Here is a 23,957-nt window from a genome sequence, read left to right on the forward strand (position 1 = left end):
GTGGAAAATATTTGTGTTTGTTAAGGATCAAGTTTAAATTAACAAGAAACTGTGAATTTTATTATTATTTTAAACTAATTAAATAATATAACTTCATGTTCATTAGAAATTGTCATGAAAAGCGTCAATGATACATCATATTCATGAGCAACGAATTTAAGAAAAAAAACTAGTTTAATATAAATATCAAGGTTATACTCATTAAGATATGATAATGGTTAATTTTTAATGTTAAAATACCATTAAAATATGATTACAAGTTTTAATAATTATAAGTAGATGTTGTTATTATTATTATTATTATTATTATTATGTATTTCTTTAATTATGACTATGGATAATTTTATAATTTGTGGAAGTGATTAAATTAGGTATAGAAATCAAGTCTATTTTTATGTGAGAATTTTGCAAGTTAAACATACAAAAACTTCTAATTTATCAATGGCTAAGATGTGCTTATTCTTCTACCTTATTTCAATAAACTAACAAAATTTTTACTTTTTAGCTTTTAATTCTTCATTTTCCTACTTTCCTTGCTTAAAACATATATAAAATTACAAACATTTTAACCTTATCACATAACCTTTTTTATATATAGTCATTATAATTGTATAACTCTATTTTATATTAATTATAAACTTATGTTGTAATTATATACTACATTAAACAAAATTATAACAACTTAAAACTAATAGATTCCTGTAATGTTTTTCTTAGTTAAAAGACAAACCTTGCTAATCCAAACAATTACTAGATAATGAGATATTCCCTATGAGATAGTTGTGCCTAATGATTAATTTCTCACCGAATGAATGTAGCCATATAAATTAGGTGCTACCTTTAAGGGAAAAATAAGCTTAATAAAGTTAGGAATAGGTACATAAAGTGCTCAATAAATAGCTTATTCCAAAAAATTAATTAGGATCATGATATGGCCAAGGTTATTATAATATGATAATGGTTCACCATATGCTTTAATCGGTGGATTTATATTATAAGTTGTCCCCTCACTCTTCCAAACATGTCTATCATATACTAGCAAACAATGACATGGGTATTTGTAATTATATACTACATTAAACAAAATTATAACAACTTAAAACTAATAGATTCCTGTAATGTTTTTCTTAGTTAAAAGACAAACCTTGCTAATCCAAACAATTACTAGATAATGAGATATTCCCTATGAGATAGTTGTGCCTAATGATTAATTTCTCACCTAATGAATGTAGCCATATAAATTAGGTGCTACCTTTAAGGGAAAATTAAGCTTAATAAAGTTAGGAATAGGTACATAAAGTGCTCAATAAATAGCTTATTCCAAAAAATTAATTAGGATCATGATATGGCCAAGGTTATTATAATATGATAATGGTTCACCATATGCTTTAATCGGTGGATTTATATTATAAGTTGTCCCCTCACTCTTCCAAACATGTCTATCATATACTAGCAAACAATGACATGGGTATCTTCTCTTAATTTCACATATTATTATATGTTGTTCCCAATATAAAGGAATAACATGACATGCAATGTGTAGTGGAGATGCATCAATTATTAGATGGTTTATTTTCACCTAAAATCATCCATGGTCGAGAAGGATATTAAATGAATACCCAAGCATCAAATTTATGGGCGACATCCTAGATTATTTAAATGATCACATTTATTACTTTAATTCATTGATAAAATCTGACTAAGAGTGGGAGAATGGAGGGTACCTACCAACTATTTGACAAAATTTGTGAACAAGGTTCGGTGTTGTGAATTTCGTTCATGATTGGTTAAGATTGGGTATTATAGCAAGGCCTTAGAGCTCATTGCAACAATAAAGCATTGCCCTGAAAGAAATACTTGGCTACGAGAAGTTCCTAATTTGGGTTTCTGCATTAGGAATTAGTACATAACTTATTTGATGAAAATCTATAGTGAAATGTGATTTAATCTCTGATGGTGATAACATTACGTGCTCATAATGCAAGAAAGGCTTAGAAATGTAGCATAGAGTGGAGTGTGAATGCATTCATTAGGTTATGATAATGTGAGGGTAGCACTGATCTAGGGAATAGAAATCATAGTGAGTTACTATTCTATAGCTTTATTTGCAAGTCAAAATGGTTCCCTAAAATGGTTTAGTAATGGTTAAGGATACCACTGATCTAGGGAAAAGCCAATGTCAAGAGATGCTTGTAAAATACAGTGCACAAGCAATAAGGAAACCTTCTAGAAATAACTTGTCATCTAGTATCAATGTATATCAATATGCAACTCACAATTGGCTATTGACATATTTTGTTGTTTTTAGTCGCCAATAAAAAAAATCCTCTTTGGAAGAATATGAAATTTCTTTGTAAGTTCATCCAACAGTTTTGTTATGTTGCATATTGGAGAAAAGTATGGTAGGGTTTCTATCACACTAATTAGGAAAGGTAAATTCACAAATCACCACTGTCTCAATGCTATGTAAGGAATATCAATCACCTATTAAAATAATCATCGAATATTACATATGTAAACAAGAACCTTATCCAATTATAATATTGGAATAAGTGACAAAAAAACATATAAATATAAAGAAAATTGTATAGTTTCCATATTCTAGCTTAATGGTGTTAACATAGTGGAATTTAGGTAGCACCTTTAAAGACATTCCCAATCAGCAAAAATCCCATCCACAGAGCCCAAGGGTGCCCTTAGCATCGAATAATACTAATATGAGCTAGTGAGAAGATGTGGGCATATTGACCCAAGGATTTGAACTCCAAAGTTTACTTTTTGATGGGAAATCCTATAGGCCCATACTATGCTTGCTCAATATTTGGCACATGGATACTTTGAATGTGTACAATAAAATGAAACAATGATAGAGGACTAATGTAAGCTAGAGCATAGGGAAATGCATAGTACATTCCTACAACCCTTTCTTTGTAGAATACAATTCTCTCTACTGAAACTGTAGGGTGCACATTTGAATAGTTGTTGACTCCTAAGAATATAACTGCTCCATACAAAAGCCCAACGATGATAAAAAGATCATTTTTTTTGTCCCTGATATACTGTAATCTAGTCATTAGTTTCTACAAAGATTCTATATCATACAAAATGACAAGATCACACATTTTGCTGATTTTGCTATTCAAACAAAATGTTTTGGGTACTGATATGCCATACAAAGTTAAATTTAAGTACATACAACTTTGTGTCACATTTCCAAAATATCGTTACAAAGAGCAAAGCACCAAATAACATTATAATTGGGAATTTCCTAGTAAGTCCACCATTTCTTCTACACACATGACGCGAACTCTCCAAAGAATGATTATGAGTACTCGGTTTAGGAAATTCTCCGATTAACGACTTACGATCCCGCATGTTAGATGACAAGTCCATATCAGCAATCGAAGTTCGACAGTTTCATAAGTGAAAAGCATTAACAAACCTCCAATCAATGAACGTTGATTGAGTTAAATAAGTCGGGACAATTATTCTTTTTTAAATCGCTGAGAAGGCCAAAAAGGAATTTCCAAAGGAATTCGCTGAAAAAATAGGGTAGGCAAGGTCTCTTTCTCTCTCCCCAAGGCAAGACACGTGGAGGCATCCAGTTGGGTCCGATAAGGATAGATGACAGTCTCGGATGAGCTCCGATGTAGACAAGTAGCATGATCTTATTGGTTCTGAGAAGGGACACATGGCTGCTGACATCAACATGTCGTGAAGGTAAGGAGGGACACATGGTAGCTGATGTCAGCATGACGTGACGGTAAGGAGGGACACGTGGCAGGCCATTTTGGTGTTTTGAGGTGGCCTAATCGGCGATATCGTGGTGACACATGTCACCACTTAGGAGACGTCATGTGGCAATGATGACATCATAATGGCAATCAACGATCGACGGTTTGTTGTTGCTATCATATAAGCAACAAGTGGAAATCCCCGATAAGAAGGTTTCGATAATGTTAAGTGCTTGATTGTGGAATAAAAAGAAAACCATGGCACAGTTCTTAACAGAGGAAAAATCCTCCCGGCACAACGCTGAAAGACTTAGCGCCTCGGGTCATGGCACTTAGTCACCACCCTCGGTCCTATGAAGTGAAATGTGAAAATGGGCTAGAATAAAAAAGTACAAGGACAATCAGAATTTGTTGTTTGTTTGTGAATAAATTTCTGATAGAGGAAAAGCTTCGATAAAGTGCAATATAAAGGATAAAAGTCCCCCGGTACAATTCTAAAGGGCTTAGTGCCTTAAGGCTAAGCTTCTGGTCATAACACTTGGTTCTACAAGTGGATATTCGATGAGGGCTAAAAACAAAAGGGGCTTGACATAATCAAAGGTTGGAAATCAGTAGTTTCTTGGTGTTGCACCATGACTTAGCACTATGATGTATTTCCTCCGATAAAGCACAATACAGAGTACTGAAGGGCGTATAGAGCAGTAAGCTGTGTGAGTAAATGTTGAGCAGATTTTTGGTTTCAGGAATGAAGGTCGATTGTCAAATATCTCTAATACAAGGCAAAAAGGAAAATGGTCCATAAAATGTACATGCCTAAAGTATAGAGAAGCCATGCTAGAGTGTTGTCAAGCTTTGTGGGAGTTGAAGTGCATGGAGAGTCTCAGTGATGGGAGAGTTGCAGAAAGAGAGGATTGTGCCTACATTGAGTATGCAGGTCGGCTATCTAGTGGCAAACACAACAACAACATGGAGAGACCATGCCTAAGCATAGTGCAAAGTGATGAATGAGGACAGTGTGGCAGTATCAATAGTGTGGGAACATCAACAGTGTGGCAACATTGATAGGGTGGCAACATTGATTGTGTGAATGGAAGAGGAACAAAACTCAAGTGCTCTGATGAGAAAAGCATGGAAATGAAGCATTATTGTGTGATATCCTTAGAGAAAAGTGATTTGTGTGAGTGCACTTATATGAGAGGCTATGTGAGAGCCAATTCGGTGTGTAAAGGCTGAGAGTGCCTAAGCATAAGAAAAAGAGACCTCGAGAGAAGCGAGCTATGTGTGAAAGGAAAGAGTAGCCTGTGTTGTGTATGAAAGGTTGTGAGTTTCCTATGTGTTGGGTGAAAGGCCTAAGTAGCCTATGAGTTACTGTTAGAAAAAGGCAAAGAGATGAACCTATGTTGCGTGAATCAAGGCCGAGAGAAAACTATGTATTGTGGAGAACAAAGAGGCCAAGAGTTGAGTGACTGTTGATGTTAAGCAAATCAGAGGGTTGCTGAAGATTGCTGCAAAGAGTTGAAAAGTGCAGCAGAGTGAGCTGAGAAAAAAAAATGTTATCAAGAAGAGGTTCTACCAAACTATAGAGAAAAACCAATTCTTATTTGAATGTGGATTGGTGCCTGCAATACAAGAAGTTGGTGCTTCCATCTCTAGTGGAGCTTAAGAAGGCTTGGGTGTCAGTACCTCCTACAAGTTAGGACTTTCTTACATCCAAGGAGCTACAAGTTGGTACTTGTAACAAACCCATGAGGTTGGTGCCTCACATGGTTCTTCTGGTAAGCTAGGCAGGTGTCTACAAACAAAGCGAGTTGGTGATTCCTTCTAGTTGGTGCTACCAAACAATCAAAGGGATTTGGTGCTTCCTGTGAGTGGGCTCTCACAAAAAATATTGATGTAATAGAGTAGGAGCTCTTATTTACATGAATAACAACAACAAGATTTGTGGTTTTTTCCAAAAGGATGTCCACATGAAAAACCTGTGTCTAATGTGTATGATTCTTATGGTTTGTATGCTTGTGTGTTGAGTTAATGTTGCTACCACATTGTATATTGTTTTTGAAGTATGGATGGATGTCAAGTTAGAAAAGAAAAGTAAATTGGCTTAAAGAAGTTAAAATTAGCCATAATATTGATTCACCCCCTCTCAGTATTAACATTTTTTTCCAACAATTGGTATCAAAGCAAGGTTCCTTCAAAAATAGCTTAATTTCTAGAAGGTAGATCAAAGGGAAACAATGGCTAATGATGTTTGACTAGCAGCAGAAGAAATTCCATTCTTAGATAGATCAATCCATGAGCTTTGGTATGAAATCTGGAAGGTTATAATGGAAGCCTACTTGATTTCCTTGGATGGCGATATATGGGTCTCCATATTAAATGAAGAAAAGAACAAAAAATCCATGGACGTCATCCTGAAAGGGCTAGCTAAGTCAGATGATGATGAAGCAAGACATTGTGATTCAACAAAGGAAGTGATGAATAGAATGCAATGTTTGTCTAGTGGAGATATCCATGTGGCTCAAGAAGAGTTTGAGGAGCATTGTTGCTCAAGCAATGAATCAGAACTTGGAGAAGTTGCTACCCATCACACTCCTGGTGGTGATGAATAAGTCTCAAAAGAGAGAACATGTTGCACAGAAGGTATGATGTTTCCTTGTGATAAATGTAAAAAGGTAGGTCATTCATTATCTAGATGTTCATGTGAATCACTTGAAGATAGAGACACCCATGAATCTAGTAGATGTAATGAAGATAGACCCATTCTAGTAGAAATAGAAAATAAGGGATCCTCATATGAAGAAGGAATAACCCTTAGACCTATGGAAGACTCCATGGACACAAAGATGGGCTTAGATCTCTGTGATCACTCATCTATCACCTCTGATAGAGAAGAGAAGGATCTAAATGAAAGGATATTTTCTATAAAGAAGTTGAAATATGTTGTAAAAGAGATCAAGGACCTATCAGAGGAAAATCTCAAGCAAGAGGAGAAACTGGAAGTTTATGAGCTTGAGAATGAGAAATTGAGCAAAACAATAGTTGAACTAATTGCTCAACAAGAAGATGCTAATTGACTGACTAGGAGGTAAATCCACTAGTTGAGTATAAAGGAGGCTTGTTGCGAAAGACTACAAACTGAGGTAGTCTCATTGAGACATGACTTAGAGAAGTCAAACAAAGATCTTTATCAATATCAAAAGCTCGAGGGTTCCAAAAACAACAATAGAAAGGTTGTTGGACAACAGTAGTAGTAAGAGAAGAAAATACTACAACAAAAGAGGGCAAGGCAACTACAAGGAAGAGTGCATGACAACAATGCTTTTTTTCATAAAAGGAATGAGAAGATCTAGTAGAGGACCCCTCCTCCTCATCAAGAGAACCTTCATAGAGAATGTAACTTTTGTCATCAAAATCCTTTTCATGGTTTTTTTTTCTTGCAATAAGTTTGGACATAAAGCCATAGACTATAGATGGCATGCAAGGAAACAAAATGTGTTGGGTAGCAGCAACCCAAGGATGCACAATAATGCTAGAAGATGGAAAGTTGGCCACGAGAGGAGTTTAACAAAAGAGTTGTAAAAAGGAGTAACTCCTCCGCCCCATTCTTAGACCAAGAGAGATGGCTGCAGAAATGAGAAGAAATGAAATGATTCTCAGCATACGCATGAAATGCAACAACTCAAGGTTTGAAGGCAAGGAGAAAGAATCAAGCAGAGAATTGTCTTTAGTGCTCTGCGTCAAAAGAGAAATATGAAAAGAGGAGGAAGAAATCAGAAGAATGGTCCTCCCAATTTTGTGTCAGACCCCTCTAAAATGAAGAAAGGCTTCAAGAGGGTTTGGGTGTAGAAAGAGGAGATGAACGAATAATTTCCTCTATCCATGTGCAACTAAGGGAAGACCCAAATAGGGGTAAAGAAGAAGCAATATTGGAATGCTTTTGTCAAGTCTCGACCTTTAAAGGTTTAGAGAAATAAAGTGGGTAATCTTCTCAGGGGGAGTAGATCCTCTGTTTCTCTTCAGTGAAGGAAGAGAAGGGCCTTAAGGGAGGCTAAGTAAGTCATATGTAGGAGGCAAAGAAGATGAAAAGTATGGCACATTTTATTGATGAAGGTGGAGTGAAGAAAACATAAGGAGTACACAAAAATATCTTTTGTTGTGGGAAGAATAAGGGTTGCAATGGAAGTGTGGAATGATAGGAAGCTCACAGTCTTGTCAGGTCCACAGGATAAGTCCCCAAGCAAAGGCGAGATAGCTTTGAAGGATATCAGGGAACATTGGCTCAGGGGGAGCTTCTTTGATAAGCAGTAGCAGGAAACAATGGACAACCGTAGAAAGGAAGATTGCTAAGCAAATAAAAGGTTTGCATATTTGGTGAAATACTCTTATTTCATTTAAGTTGTAATTTTGATTATGATTAGCAGTCTTATGTTCATGATACACAATTGGTGTATGATTTTTGATGTCCCTTAACCCTCAATTGGTATAGCTATGTCAATTGGTTGTGATGGGCTCATGTTGAATAACCATGTGTGCAAGTGGACATTTATTTTTTAGATAGGAAATAATAGAGTTTTCCTTGTACAGTGTTCCACTTGTATCATTTCTTTTGATGCAATTGGTATGAGATGTGAAGCAATCCTCATAGTATGAAAATGATCTCAAGGGGAGAAGTGGAGATGCTCAAGTAAAGTGAGCACAATCTCGGAAGCAACAACAACAATGAAGAAGGGCTAGCCAAAATACATCATTATAACTTGGTATTTGCAGCAACATAAATACCATGCACAATTTAATGGGTATCAATATTTTTTATACAAAAGATGCCTTAGTGGACAAAGTTCTCAACCAGTAGCCATAATTTGTCTAACACTGGAAGGAAAAATCAAAGGCAATATATGTTCAAGGGGAGCATATCACATTTTACCAGTGTATGGAGCAGTAGCAACAACAGCTTTGGAAGAGAGGTTTGCAAGGTAGGATACACATCTCAACAACCAAACTGTAGTCCTCACAATGGGTGAGAGCATGGGGAGAGAAAGGTAGCTTGTAGCCCCTTTCCATTGATGTAAAAAGGGGAGAAACATTGTGTATAATTTGTGATGACAAGAAGGTCATTGATGTATCATACCATGAGATGTGTGGAAGCGGCTTGAGGTTTGGCCATCACGTGGAGAAAAGGATGGTGTGTTGCCATCAATGCCAAGGAGAAGAAGGCAGAGAGCTGAGCTTGTGTTGTGCGAAGAAAGGTCAAGAGCAGACTGTGTGTTGTGGAGAATAGAGAGGCAAAGAGCTGAGTGATTGTTGATGTTAAGAAAATCAGAGGGCTACTAAAGATTGATGCAAAGAGTTTAAAATTGCAGCAGAGTGAGCTAAGAGCAAAAGATTTTATCAGGAAGAGTTGTTTTCAAACTACATAGAAAAACAAGTTCTTATTTGAATGTGGGTTGGTGCCTGCAATATAGGAAGTTGGTGCTTCCATCTCTAGTGGAGCTTGAGAAGGCTTGGGGGTCAGTGCCTCCTACAAGTTGGGATTTTCTTAAATCCAAGGAGCTACAAGTTGGTACTTGCAACAAACCCATGACATTGGTGCCTCACATGGTTCTTTTGGTAAGCTGGACAAGTGTCTACAAACAGATAGAGTTGTTGCTTCTTTCTAGTTGGTGCTACCAAACAATCAAAGGGATTTGGTGCTTTCTATGAGTGGGTGCTTAGAAAACAGATTGATGTAATAGAGTATTAGTTCTTATTTACATCAATAAAAACAACAAGCTTTGTGGTTTTTTCCCATAAGGGTTTCCACATGAAAAACATGTGTCTAATGTGTATGCTGCTTATGGTTTGTATGTTTGTGTGTTGATTTAATATTGTTGCTAGATATATGGATGGATGTCAAGTTAAAAAGGAAAATTAAATTGGCATAAAGAAGTTAAAATTAGTCATAATACTAATTCAACCCCTTCTTAGCATTAACATTGTTTCCAATAATAATATCTTAGTTTCCTTTTCCCCCCTAACTCTTTATCACCCCACAACTTTTTCTTAAATTTGGAAGTAATAATATTTTTAATATTATCCTTATCCTTCAAGATTATCTCCTCCTTTTCCCCCAAATGGTCTGGGCAAGACTGAGCATCCTTATTCCATCATCACTTGAGCCGAAGGTGGGGGTTTTGTCTAGAGTTGGAAGAAATTTTAGGAAACCTCTTCACTTCCATGTTGAATAAATTCTTCTTCTACATGAGATACCTAGTTATAACCATGATTTCAATGGGGAAAAGGCTAGCTTCAATCAAAAGGATATGGTAGGGAGTATTTCCTTTAATCTTGATGTTTTAGGTTGTAAATGTTTTTTGGGTTTACTCAATCTTCCTCCACGAATCTATAGATATATTGTAACCCCAAACCTCACATCCATATAAAATTACAGGGGTGATGATCATCTCAAAGAGTTTTTTTTTAATTACAAATCCAAAAATATGTTGATTTACAATTTTTTTCAAGCCCATAGTAATTCCATCCTCCATTTATCCTTTTCTCAATTCTATAATTCAAATTAAATTGTTGATGGATGTCGATTCCCATATATTTGTATGAAAGAAGATTTTCTAGGTAGTTATTGTCATAAATGAAATTATCATAGGTGATATTTTTGGATTTAATTATCATGACATTAGACTTGTCGTTATAGATAGTCATACCCATCTTGGAGAAAAAAACTTGGAGGATTCTTAGTTTCTTCATGATATCATCATGGATTCTTTCCAAAATAGCAATATCATTACCATTAAGGGAAAGCGTTGTGACGATACGAGTAATGGTGGTGCCACCATACCTTGCATCTTCCAAAAATTCTTCTATCTTATCAATGTATATGCCAAAAAGGGTAGGGAATAAGGGACACCCTTGCTTGACTCTAGTATTGCATTTAATTTCTTCCAACCAACCCTTGATGGTATCAAGCTTGGCAATAACATTCTCATATAGTTGAGTCATAGCAACATGTTGGGTGAAAAATAGGGCATATTAATGGACAAACATTTAATTTTCAATTTGGGAGTTTGTAAACTTTGAGGCACAGCACTGGAAATGCCAGAGAGAGCCCCTAGCAGCTTGCAAACCAAACTCTAGTCTAATTTGTGCACTAATCCCAAAAAATAAATTGAATCTTTCACTTGAAAGGAAACTTGAGAAAGCATAAACACCAATCCTACAATCAATAAAAAATTGTAAGAAAACCTTAATGACAGAATACTAAACCATAATTATTGATCGATTGGAAACAAGCCCAACCTTTTGACAATTTAAAGAGAAAACCCTTCTATTAAATCAATCTAAAAACTAATGCATAAACTCCCAACTCAATTTCTAAAAGAAAAGAACACTAATCAATTTGGGTATTGGCTACTTTACTCATTAATTTATCAAGAAAAATAAGATTACAATTTTGTTCCTGTACTTCAGTTCTTGCACTGGGAAATCATAGTAAGTTTATTTTTTGTGTTATATCAATTATGTTTCCTGTACCAGAATGATCATGTTCCTGTACTGGACCAATCCTATTCTCATACTCAGAACAAGTTTGTTCCTACACTGGAACAATCCTATTCTCATACTCAAAACAAGTCTATTCCTGCATTGGAACAATCCTATCGTCATACTCATAACAAGTATGTTCCTGTACTGGTATGACTCTGTTCCTGTACCAGAATAGATTTACACTCCACAATCTTGCATCCCTTAATATATAAATCAAAACATTGTGTTTTCAAGCATGAAATTGCAAGTGCAGAAAGGAAAACTTCAACTCAAGCGATAACAAAAGAAATCCCAAATCAAATGCAAATTACAATTCAAGAATATTAATTGTGAAAGTAAAAGGGAAATTTCATTGATCTTAGTGAAAATAGTAAACTCCTGCATTTGAATAAAAGATCACCACTTGAAATATTCTTTAAGTATATCCTCTCTAAAAATTTATTACTATGTTGAATATATCATGTGTATAAACAAATTCAATCATTAAATAAAATATCTATCTTACAATCCTGAATGCAAAAAGTGATAGCAAATGATTCTTGTACTTAAACTTCAGTTTACAGATATTTATCAAAGCAAGGATTATGATTTAAACTTAATTATTTACACAAGAGGATTAACATCACTACATAGTTACAATATATATGCTTTGATTAGAGTATGCTTGTTGTAAAGAAATAGATCTTTAAACAAAACTTCAATGATCAAACCCTGCAACTCTAACCATTATTCCAAAAATGATTCAAGAGGAAGCTTCTGAGATAAAAGACATATTCTTGTGTTTTAAGAAAGTATACAAAAAATGTTTTAATAGAAATAAAAACACACTCAACACACACAAGCCCTCAGATCTGAGATCACTCGGTGAAAGAAAAATAAAAACAAGAGCATTATCAATCCTACACACTCACCATTAAGAAGCAACCTTCACAACACTCACTTCCTATAATTAAAACACAATATAATAAAAATGGGAGAATGGGTTGGGTTGGTTGGGCCCTAGCCAACCAACTCATTTTCCTTTAATGAAAACACTTGGTCTATTAGAGCAAGATTAACATTACAGGAAATAGACAAAATACATGCATAAACCTCACATTGATGTTTGTTATTAATGGAAATCGCAGTCCTTATACATTTAGAGATCTATAGTCTAGTTAAAAATTTATTTGAGGAAGGGGAATACCCAAACACTCATCTTAGTAGCATGAGAGTACAAAAAATGGCTTATTGTCCTCCCTACAAAGCCATGATTTGGCTTTTATATAATTTACAATTACATGACAAGATTTGAACAAGCCAAACCAAGGACAAACTGAATGAGAGGGGATCATAACAACTTCCCATCCAAAGGAGGTATATTACAACAATTATCTAATCAAGGAGATGCAAATCTAATACGTAATTTCCATTTTTTTGCAAATACGGGCATTTTTTGGAATTTTGGAAAAAAACATCAATTTTTATAAAACTACCTCAAAGACCCTTGTATATATCTTAGACTAATGCGAAATTTAGAAAACGGTTTGGATGAAATCTAAATTTTCATGTTTTCAACAACAATCTCTCCTGTAATTTTCTGAATCAGCTTCATTGCCTAGGAAATCATGCCCAAAGTTGATTGTTTGGCTACTTTTGCAAATCTGGGATTTACGTGATTTTCTACAAATTTGCCTCAAAGACCCCTTCGGATCTCCCAAATGGTGGTGAATTTTGGAAAAAATTTCTCCTATTACTCAATTTCCTATACTGGGATAAAAACCCATGTTTTAGAATTTTCATATTCGACTTCATTTGCACGCAAATATAGGAGGAACTTGGTCGTTTGGAAGCTACTGCGAATTTGGGGTTGAAGCATTAATTATTCCCTAAAATCCATATGTATGACCTAGGTGCATTTTGACTTATGTGGAGGTGTTCAAACAACATTTTGAACAAATACCATTTCCATCTTTTCTCGAAAATGTGCCGATGTATGAAAGCCCGAAATTAGTTGATGTCTAGTACAAGAATGTTGCTCTTTAGTGCAGGAACATGTCAATGAAAGATAAGTCAACCTCTGACTGTCAAAAAGGATCCAAGATTATTCCAAATGCGTTTTTGTACTACTATCTAACATTTTCCTTCGTGGTAAGCTTGAATGGTGAAGTGCTCCACATATACTTGGTGCAAGATCCCTATGTGATGCAAGAACAAGACAATCTACATTAATAACATTTTAATGAGCATTAGTCCTACAAATGCATATAACGAAGGTATTCTTATACAAAATACAACCCAAGCACAAATATTTGCTATTTCATTAAAATAATGTAGAAAGAGTTCATAAACTGTTAAAATAAGGGAATCATATGAATAAAAAGGTGCATTAAATACAACAATTCTAGGGTCTAGCACAACCCTCAGCTCAATAGGAACCATTATCTCTTCTGGCCTCTTCCATAGCATTTCCCTAGGAGAAATGTTAAAAAAAATCTAAAGTCAACAAAGCAACATAAGAGATCAATTTTATAATTTGGCATTCTTGTCAGAATAACCAGATGATCCACAATTGAGTGATGTCTCTTAAACCCAACTTTCCCTTTAGACCTTTTATCTTGGCTTTAAGCTGAAGGCTAATATTTTTTTCCAAAAAAAGTTTATACCACTTGACTAAAATGTAACTAATCATAATGATCCTAAAATCAATTCAATACGATAAATGATAAGTCTTATAAATATTATTATTTTTATGCGAATTTTTTATAAAATTATTGAAAACTATATATATATATATATATATATATATATATATATATATATATATATAGATAATAAAAATTCAGTAAATTAAATATAACATTTTTTTTTAAATTACAGTCACACATCCACTTGTTAATATTGTACATATTAATTTTTTTTTTTACTTAACTTACCATGTCACCATAAAATTCTAATTAACACTTATGAAATCCATCATTGCAATTATTCGTTATAAACTATTCTCAATGTAACATTGAATTTTTATTATATTTCAAATGAAATCATGCGGATGATGATTTTCCACTTTCATGTCTTAGGTGTTAAGTCATACTCTAGAGGGTTCACTATCGAGTCCAGGCTACTTGTCACTCTGGCATATATATATGGATCTTCTGATATTGCCATTTTTCTATTCGATCTATGCATTTGAATTACTATTAGAATAGTTTGTATGCCCTGTTCCTTTGCAGCAGTTAGGGTTTTTTATTTAGAGGATGATTCCTCAGAGTTTACTGCCATAATTCCTTTTATTACTTGAATATTTGAATTGTTTCTATTCATGCATTCTCCATCGCTTATTTTGTTATTTAACTAGACCAGTAATCGTCATACTTCAATCTGTGAGATTTTTAATGTATTCATTTCCCTTATTTCTATTTGGATTTCGTTATTCATTTTGTTTCGATACTCAGAGTTAAAAATGGTACCTGAGTATTCCTTGGAACTCAAGGGTTTGGTAACACCTATACTCGGAATTCACCCCTTCTCTCTGAGATTTGGCATTCCAGTTAGTGCATAAATATTTGAGTTGTAATAAATGGTTTATTCTACTACTTACGATGACTTCTGTTAGTAAAGATTCGTTTCCTAGTTATTGAATTAATTTCTTTGACAATCTCTGTCAGTGAAGACTTGTTATTCTAGTTAGCGCTTAATTGTTTCAACTTATAACCATGAAGTTTTTCTTACATAACTTTGTCTATCTTTCTAGTAATGATTTACTGTAAATCGACTATGATCTGTAACTGAGTACTGAATAATTCTTTTCTTACATGGAATATCTATTCATGAACTCCTTATGTAATTACCATAAACTAACTAGTCAATTTCCTAATTTTTGATAATGATTATTATGCATAGATTATATCAATATACAGGATAAATGTCTAGCTATTAAACATGAGAAATTTTCACTTGTCTAGACTATTGTTTCCGGGTTTTTTCCTATTTTGGTCTACAAGCAGACCTTGCTTCTTGTTTCTTTGCCTCCCAACCTTGTGATTATTATGCCAAATTGTCTCCCCCCGAGTTGTTCCCGTGTACATGAACTTATCCTCTATGAGAACTCACTGTCTCACTGCTCTCTAGTCCAAACCAGATATAACCACATAAATCTGCCTGACATTTCAGCATAGATTTTCCTTTTTACTCAACATTCTCATGATCTCAGATACCCCTATCCTCTTGATATTCTTGAATAAATCCTCAAGAAATCAGTTAGGAACAGGTAACTATCTCTCTAACTGATTAGAAAGTAAAATAATATTTACTAATAACTATTGTTTCATTTTCAGAAAGAATTAAATTCCAAAAATAGTTTTTATAACTAAGAAAATAAATAGTTTGTTTGGTCTTCAGTAATTTAAATATTTACATGGTTTAGGGATATCACATCTTCTCCCCCTAAGATGTAACATTGTCTTGATTTTTTCCTTCTGAAAATAAATCCAAAAATGTCTCCTTCATAACTTGCTCATCTTCCCAGGTGGCCTCTTCCGGCCCATAGTGCTGCCATTGCACTTTAACCTGGGTGATAACTCATTTTTGCAGCATTACTTCTCTCCGATCTAGTATAACCAGAGTTTCGACCAAGAACTCACCTTCTGGTTCGACCTATACATAGCAACAAAATAATTTAAGTCAACAACCAACTTGTTTAATAAATTTGTATTAAAAGAGAAACTTATTGAATGTTTTACCTCAATGTCTTGCCAATTGATTACGTGATTAGGATCATAAATTTATTTCTTAAGTAGAGAAACTTGAAATACATTTTGCACACGAATGTGGCTGGGTAAGGAAATCTGGTAAGCCACTGGTCTGATTCGAACTAAAATTTGGAAAGGCCCACAAAATCAGGGTGGTAGTTTAGCACATTTGGTCCATTATAAGGTGCTTTTCTTGGCTCGCACTCTAATGTAAACATGATCTCCTACTTGGAATTCCCGGAAGCTTCTTTTCTGATCAACGAAGTTCTTTTGTCGGTCCTAAGTAGCTTTAAAATTGACTCGTACCTTTTTCACCATATCCTCCATTTCCTCTAACATATATGATCATAACATCAACTTGTCCTCCGAACCACTCCAACTCAAGGGTGTCCTGCACTGACGTCTATATAATACTTCAAAGGGAATCATTTGTAAAGATGTATGGTATCCATTGTTATAGGAAAATTCTACCAAGTGCAAGTAGTCCTCCCATTTCAATGGCTATTTCATTACATAAGTTCGCAACATGTCTTCAACTACTTGATTTACTCACTCTGTTTGTCCATCCGTTTGAGGATGATATGCGGTGCTGAAGTGTAGTTGTGTGCCCAATCCTTCAAAAAGGGACTTCCAGAAGGCTGATGTGAATTTCACATCACGGTCGGAGATGATCATCTTGGGTATTCTAAGTAATTTAAAAATGTTAGTAATTTGTATCGCTTTATAAGTTGACTGGACTAGTATAAAATGAGTAGATTTGCTCAATTTGTCAACTACTGCCATGATGGAGTCATTTTTCTTTTTTGACTTAGGCATTTCAGTAATGAAATCGATGGATATGATTTACCATTTCCATTCAGGAATAGATAGAGGGTGGAGTAATCCTGTTTGGTGTTGGTGATCAACTTTTATTTGCTAGCATTCCAGACATTTGGCTAAATATTCTGCTACCTCCTTCTTCATACCAGGCTAGAAAAATTCCTTTCTTAGGGCAGAAATCATTTGCTGGTATTTGGGGTGGCCTACATAAGGAATCTTATGATATTCATCTAAAAGTAAATTTTTAAGTTGTTTCTGGTTAGGCACATATAACCTTTTCCTATAAATCAACAATTCTTCTGAACTTACCTCATATCCCAATTGTTGTTTATGGCTGTTCAAATTTTTTGCTTGCTACCATAAATGTTTATATACTAAATCTTGAATGGCTATTTCATGAATTTTCTCATAAAAAGTTGTTCATGATTCACTGAAAGAAATTTTATATAAACAATTTATCTTTTGACTTAAGACATCCGCAACCCGGTTTTCTTTCCCCTTCAAATGTTTGATTTCAAAATCGAATTCACTTAGTAAGTCTGTCCAACGAGATTGCCTAGAATTTAAAGTGGATTGTTTGAAGTATTTTGTTAGACTATGATGATCAGTCATTAACATAAATTTCTTACCCATTAAGTAATGACGCCACATCTTTAAGGCATGAATCACCGCTGTCAGTTCTAAGTCGTATGCTGAATACTTTTGTTCGTACTCTTTAAGCTTCCTTGACTCATAGGCAACAACCCTGCATTATTGCATTAATATGCCACCTACATCTTCCTCGTTAGCATTCGTACAAACCACGTATTCTTTATTGGGATCAACAATTCTCAAAATGGGTGCAGTGGTAAGTAGATGCTTGAGCTGATCAAAGTTCCTTTGACAGTCAACAGTCCATGTAAAGGCTTTTCCTTTCTTTTGCAGAGACGTAATAGGATATGCCACCCTAGAAAAACCTTCCACAAATCATCTATAATATCGAGCTAGACCCATGAATGATCTTATGTCAGCTACATCTTTCGGTACTAGCCATTCCATGATAGTTCTTATTTTCTCTGGATCTACTACAATTCCATTCTTGGTGATGACATGTCCCAAGTACTGGATTTGTTCCTTAAAGAAGTCACATTTGCTCTATTTGGAATACCGCTGGCTCTCTTAGGACTTGTAGAACAATATGGAGATTCTCCTTATGTTCTTCTATGCTCCGAGAGTAGATCAGTATGTCATAAACAAAGATTAATACAATCTTGTCTAAGTATTGATGAAATATACTATTGATGAGACACATGAAGGTTGTTGGGGAATTAGTTAGTCCAAAAGCTAACACTGTGAACTCATAATGTCCATAATGAGTTCTGAATGTTGTTTTTTCCATATCCTCCTCCTTTATCTGGATTTGATGATAACTTGAGCGAGATCGATCTTTGAGAATACAGTTTCACCCTTTACCTGATCAAATAACTCATCTATACAGGGTAGAGGGTATTTATTTTTAATGGTCAGCTTGTTTAATTGATGGTAATCCATGCACATTCGCAATGTTTCATCCTTTTTCTTAACAAAGAGCATTAGTGCTCCCCAAGGGGACACACTCGGATAGGCATACTTTTTATCAAGCAGCTCTTGCAGCTGCATTTTCAATTTTGTTAGCTTTGATATGCTCATGCGATAAGGGGCTTGCAAGGCTGGGGAACCTCCCAGAATGAGCTCAATGGTGAAATCTATGTCTCTTTTTGAGGGTAGGCCTGGGATTTCCTCGAGGAATACATCCAGAAAATTGTGTACCACTAGTATGTTTTTTAATGAAACAGATTTATCTTTAGATTCATTGTACCCTACTTGTATTGCATAAACTTGGAAACCTTTTCTGATGCATTTTGCTAATTGGGAGGCTGTTACAGGTCTTATTTGCAGAGGTTTTTGAATACCTTGAATTTCTTGCCTTTCTCCTTTCTCATCCCGGTAATTAATGGTTTTGGTCTTACAATTAATAAGGGACCATTGTGTTTCCAACCAGTCCATACCTATAAGTATGTCATATGACCCCAGGGCTAACACATTTAGATCTACCATGATAGATTGATTAGCCAATATTAGAGGGAAATTACTGACTTTGGCTAAAACTCTTCTTTTTTCTCGTGTGGCTAGTTGTACTAACCAAGGATTTTTAAACTTAACAACTTGCAATTTACATTGTTTCACTATATTGGGGCTAATATAACTCAAGGTAGCCCTGGAATCAATTAAAATAGATATAGTTCCATCAAAAAAATTACCTTCAAATTCAACCATTGTTGGCTGAAATTTTGCTTGACGATCTTCAAGAGTGGCATTAATTTTAGGAATGCTTCTTGCCACTTCTCCCACGGTAGATGCTTCATGTATCTATGAAATCTGATCAGCTTGTTTGCGGTGTGGGCAGTTTTTTGACATAATGTCGGGCTCTGCATCCCCAACACTGTACAATTGGCTTGTTAGTTAATTCAACTTCAGTTATGCCAGCTTGCTCATTCATCCTGGTTTCACCTGGTACTTTAAATATGGGTTGATTCCTATTCAAATTTAGGTTAGTTTGACCTTTAAACAATCCTTTGTTGCCTATGCCCTTATTCCCCTTGTGGCTGGGAACAAATTTACTTCCCTTTTTGTCAGCCCACCTCTTGTTCATGTCTCCCTTTGGTTTTTTTTGTTGGTAGCATATCCGTGCATTACAAATAACTTTGTCCATGGTTTTTGGGTTGTCAAACTCCAACCATTCTTTCATGAACAACAGGAGACTATTGATAAACTGCTGCACCTTTTCTCTTTCTTCGCGTATGTAAGTGACATAACGACGTAATGACATAAACTTTGTTATGAACTCATCCATGGACATTTGGTCCAGGCGGAGATCATGAAACTCCTTTGCTTTTTCATCATAAAATCTTTCCATTAGATATTTTTCCTTAAAATATCTCTGAAATTTTTCCCAGGTTATGCTTTTTTCATTGACTTCGCGAACTATTTTTACTTCCTCTCACCATAGTGTGGCTTTCCCTTGTAGCTGGAAAATGGCCAAACGAGCCTTTAGATTATGGTCATACTCATACAGCTGGATATACTTGTTCATATTTATGAGCCATGCTTCCGCTACATCTTCCTGTTCACCATCAAAGAGAGGAGGCTTTATTTTTCGAAACTCCCCTTGAGGTTCCATTTTCTGCCTTTTCTATGTCTTTTGGTTTGACACATTATCTGATTCTTCTTCATGATTTTATTTGCCACCTTTTGTTTCCACATTCTCAATTCGAAACTCTTGTTGCCCTGTCATATTTCTATGTTCAGGGCTAGGGACTAGTGGCCGATGATTCTGTCTATCAGATAGACCTTCATAATCTTTTCCTGCTCCTGCATCAATCTTTCATGGTCTACCCATAGCCAGGCCATTTCATCCTTTAATTATTGTACAGTCACCATGATATCTATACTGGTATTTCTTGGCTCATCGCCCAGCTGCACCCAAACCTTAGGATTGCCTTCCTTAAATGATGTTGGTCTTGCTCCCATTACAGGTCTAACCTATGTGGTGTTGAAAATAGCAACAAGAAATGATAAAAATAGAATCCAGAATATTCCAATTTTAATTTGTCCTTGAATTAAAATTGTGAATTAAAATTGAATATAGTGTAACCAACTGCTTGGAAATAATTAATTAATTCATTATGGATTAATTAGTTGTAGAAATTCAAGTTAGAAGTCTTTCTGAAGTCATGCAACAGTTATCACTTAGATTAAGTAGATTATCCCTTAATTAAGGACATAAGATTGAGTTATATTTGAGTTGTAATTAGTTAGCTCAGTTTACTGAGTTAAGTCCAGTTAAATGAGTTCCAAAGTGTTTGAGGAACTAATTGTGAGTTACCAGTCAGTTGATGGATGCATGCACTCAACCAGTGTACTCGAGATAATTGAAGATTCCCTCATCAGAAACTCATGCATGTCTATTCAGAGAAAGACCCAATTGAGATTAAAGACAAGGACAATGTATTATCAGTTGCATGTGTTTTCCTAGAAAGGAAACTCATGCATGTAGTCAATGTAAGGTTCCTTGAGGATTGTACAGTTCTGACAAGGTTTGAGATCAGTGTGATAGATTAATATTCCACTTGGTAACAAGAGGATCACCAAGGAGAAACTGTGCAGGGAAATAGGAGCTTGGAGGGAAGAGGAGAAGGCTTGTGAGAAGATTTGATTGCCTATGAGCATCTAGGAAGATTGTACTAAGAGCTGGCTAGCTATGAGAGCTAAGGCTTTGTATAATTCTAATGTATTTCCGCCTTGTATGATAATATAGATAGTGGGGTTTTTAGCTGAGGCTTTCCCCTGAGTATTTTATATTTTTCATGTACATTGATTCTTCTTCTTATGGTTATATTTGTTCAGCTCTGATTCAACTAGATCTTTAAGCTTCTGTAAAGCACTTTGATAGTAGAAGTAGGTTATAGTATTTTGCTTTGGTGTATTTCATTATTGGGTTAATCTACAATCAGATTTTCTATATGGTCTCAGAGTGAGATTTGTAGAGAATTTTCAGAATTTCTACATGGTATCAAAGCTAGCTAATCTATAGAGAAATTTCTACATGGTATCAAAGCCAAGTTTATCAAAGATGTGAATAGTATACTGAGAAGAGAATTCGAAGTTTGAAGTTCGAGGTTGTAGGTGCATATCGAATTCATATCATACTTCAATTGAGATGGGACATTATGCGACTAATTGCCCATCGAAGAAGTCCAAGAAGGGATCCTCAGATGGATCGGAAGGTGAGGCATTAGCCTTTCAGTTCGAAATGGACTTTACCCTCATTGCATGCATGGTGTCATCGATGATGGGTTGTGTCTAGTATATTGACAGTGGAGCCTCATTCCACATGATTGGCAATAAGAGTTTATTCAGTACCTTGGAGGAGAAAGACCTCAAGATGTGCATAGAGATGGGTGATGATGAAAGTTATAGTGTTTCAAGAGTGGGCACGGTTGCTTTTCAGAGGGAGCATGTACCTTCTATCACCTTGACAAATGTGAAGTATGTGCCTGGATTGAAGAAGAACTTGGTATCAGTCGCAATGTTGGAGGACTAAGGCTACGATGTTGTCTTCAGTAAAGGAAAGGCATTCCTTAGACACATAACCACGAGACAAGTGAAACAAATCGGTTCACGAGTTCAGAACCTGTATGCTCTTGAGGTTCAAGATGCATGCAAAGCCTTGAGGAGCAAGGAAAATGTTAGAGACTTGGTGGTTAAGAGGGAGATTAAATTACCTCTCAACATGCAATCCTAGAAGTCTCAGACAATTGTGGAGGACCCACAATTGGAGTGGGAAAAGGGATCACATGCAACCATACCTCCAGGTGTGAGGTGGGGTGATGTGAAGTGATAGTCTCAAGAATGTTGAAATTGGGCAGGGTCCATTGAGAGGTTTAATCTCATGGATCGTACCTTGCTACGGGAGCCCAAAGTACATAGTAGCGGGAGGAATTAGTGGGATTGATGCAGTCAGAGATCAATGTGACATAGGATAGAGCAGTCAGATACTGAAGAGTGCAAAGAAGGATTGACAACAATGCAGAAAGGAAGAGTCAGCCGAAGCGCAAAGTTTTCAGTTGACAGAGGCAATAGTAGTCACAAACTTTGATGACAGATGCATGATACTGATTCAGGTTGGATGTCTTTTTTTTTTGTTTCTAGAGTTGCTAGAGCAACAACACTAGAGAGAAGTGTTGCATGCAAACATTCCAAAGGTTCACGATCAGGATCGAGTTGAATTCCTTTCTTATTGAGAGGGAGTGTAGAAAATAACAACAAGAAATGATAAAAATAGAATCCAGAATATTCCAATTTTAATTTGTCCTTGAATTAAAATTGTGAATTAAAACCAAATTTAGTCTCACAAACTGCTTGGAAATAATTAATTGATTCATTATGGATTAATTAGTTGGAGAAATTCAAGTTAGAAGTCTTTCTGAAGTCATGCAACAATTATCCCTTAACTTAAGGAGATTATCCCTTAATTAAGGAGATAAGATTGAGTTATATTTGAGTTGTAATTATTTAGCTCAGTTTACTGAGTTAAGTCAAGTTAAATTAGTTCCAAACTATTTAAGGAAATAATTGTGATTTATTAGTCAGTTGGTGCTTGCATGCACTCAACGAGTGTACTCGAGATAACTGAATATTCCCTCATCAGAATCTCATGCATGTCTATTCAGAGAAAGACCTAGTTGAGATTAAAGACAAGGATAATGTATTATCAATTGCATGTGTTTGCCTATAAAGGAAACTCATGCATGCAATCAAGGTAACTTCCTTGAGGATTGCGCAGTTATTATAGGGTGTGAGATCAATGTGAGAGATCAATGTTCCACTTGGTAACAGGAGGATCACCCAGGAGAAAATGTGCAAGGAAATAGGAGCTTGGAGGGCAGAGGAGAAGGCTTGTGAGAAGCTTTGATTGCCTGTGAGCATCCAAGAGGATTGTACTAAGAGCTAGCTAGCTGTGAGAGCTAAGGCTTTGTATAATTTTGATGTATTTCCACCTTTTATGATAATACAGATAGTGGGGTTTTTAGCTGAGGCTTTCCCCTGAGTATTTTCTATGTTTCATGTACATTGATTCTTCTTCTTATGGTTATATTTTTTCAGCTCTGATTCATCTAGATCTTTAAGCTTTCGCAAAGCACTTTGATAGTAGAAGTAGGTTATAGTATTTTGCTTTGTTATATTGCATTATCAGGTTAATCTATAGTTAGATTTTCTATATGATCTCGGAGTGAGATTTGTAGAGAATTTGCGGAATTTCTACATGTGGTAGATTCCCAGTTTTCCTCATGTTGTCTACTCCTTTCTTCCTATGTGCACATCATCGAGTTTTTTATTTCTTTATTCCAGAGGTCTCAATTTGGAAACTTGAGCGCTCTAATACCATATGTGACACATTCACTAGTTAATATTGTACATATTAAAAAGAAATTACTCAAATTACTATGTTACCCATAAAAATTTAATTAACACTTATGAAATTCATCATTACAATTATTCGTTATCAATTATTCTCAATATAACATTGAATTTTTATTATATTTCAAATGCAATCATG

The sequence above is a fragment of the Pinus tabuliformis genome, chromosome 2_2 (genome assembly GCF_031772625.1).
Source record: "Pinus tabuliformis cultivar Carrire ecotype Pingquan chromosome 2_2, CPIR1, whole genome shotgun sequence".
NCBI lineage: Eukaryota > Viridiplantae > Streptophyta > Pinopsida > Pinales > Pinaceae > Pinus > Pinus tabuliformis.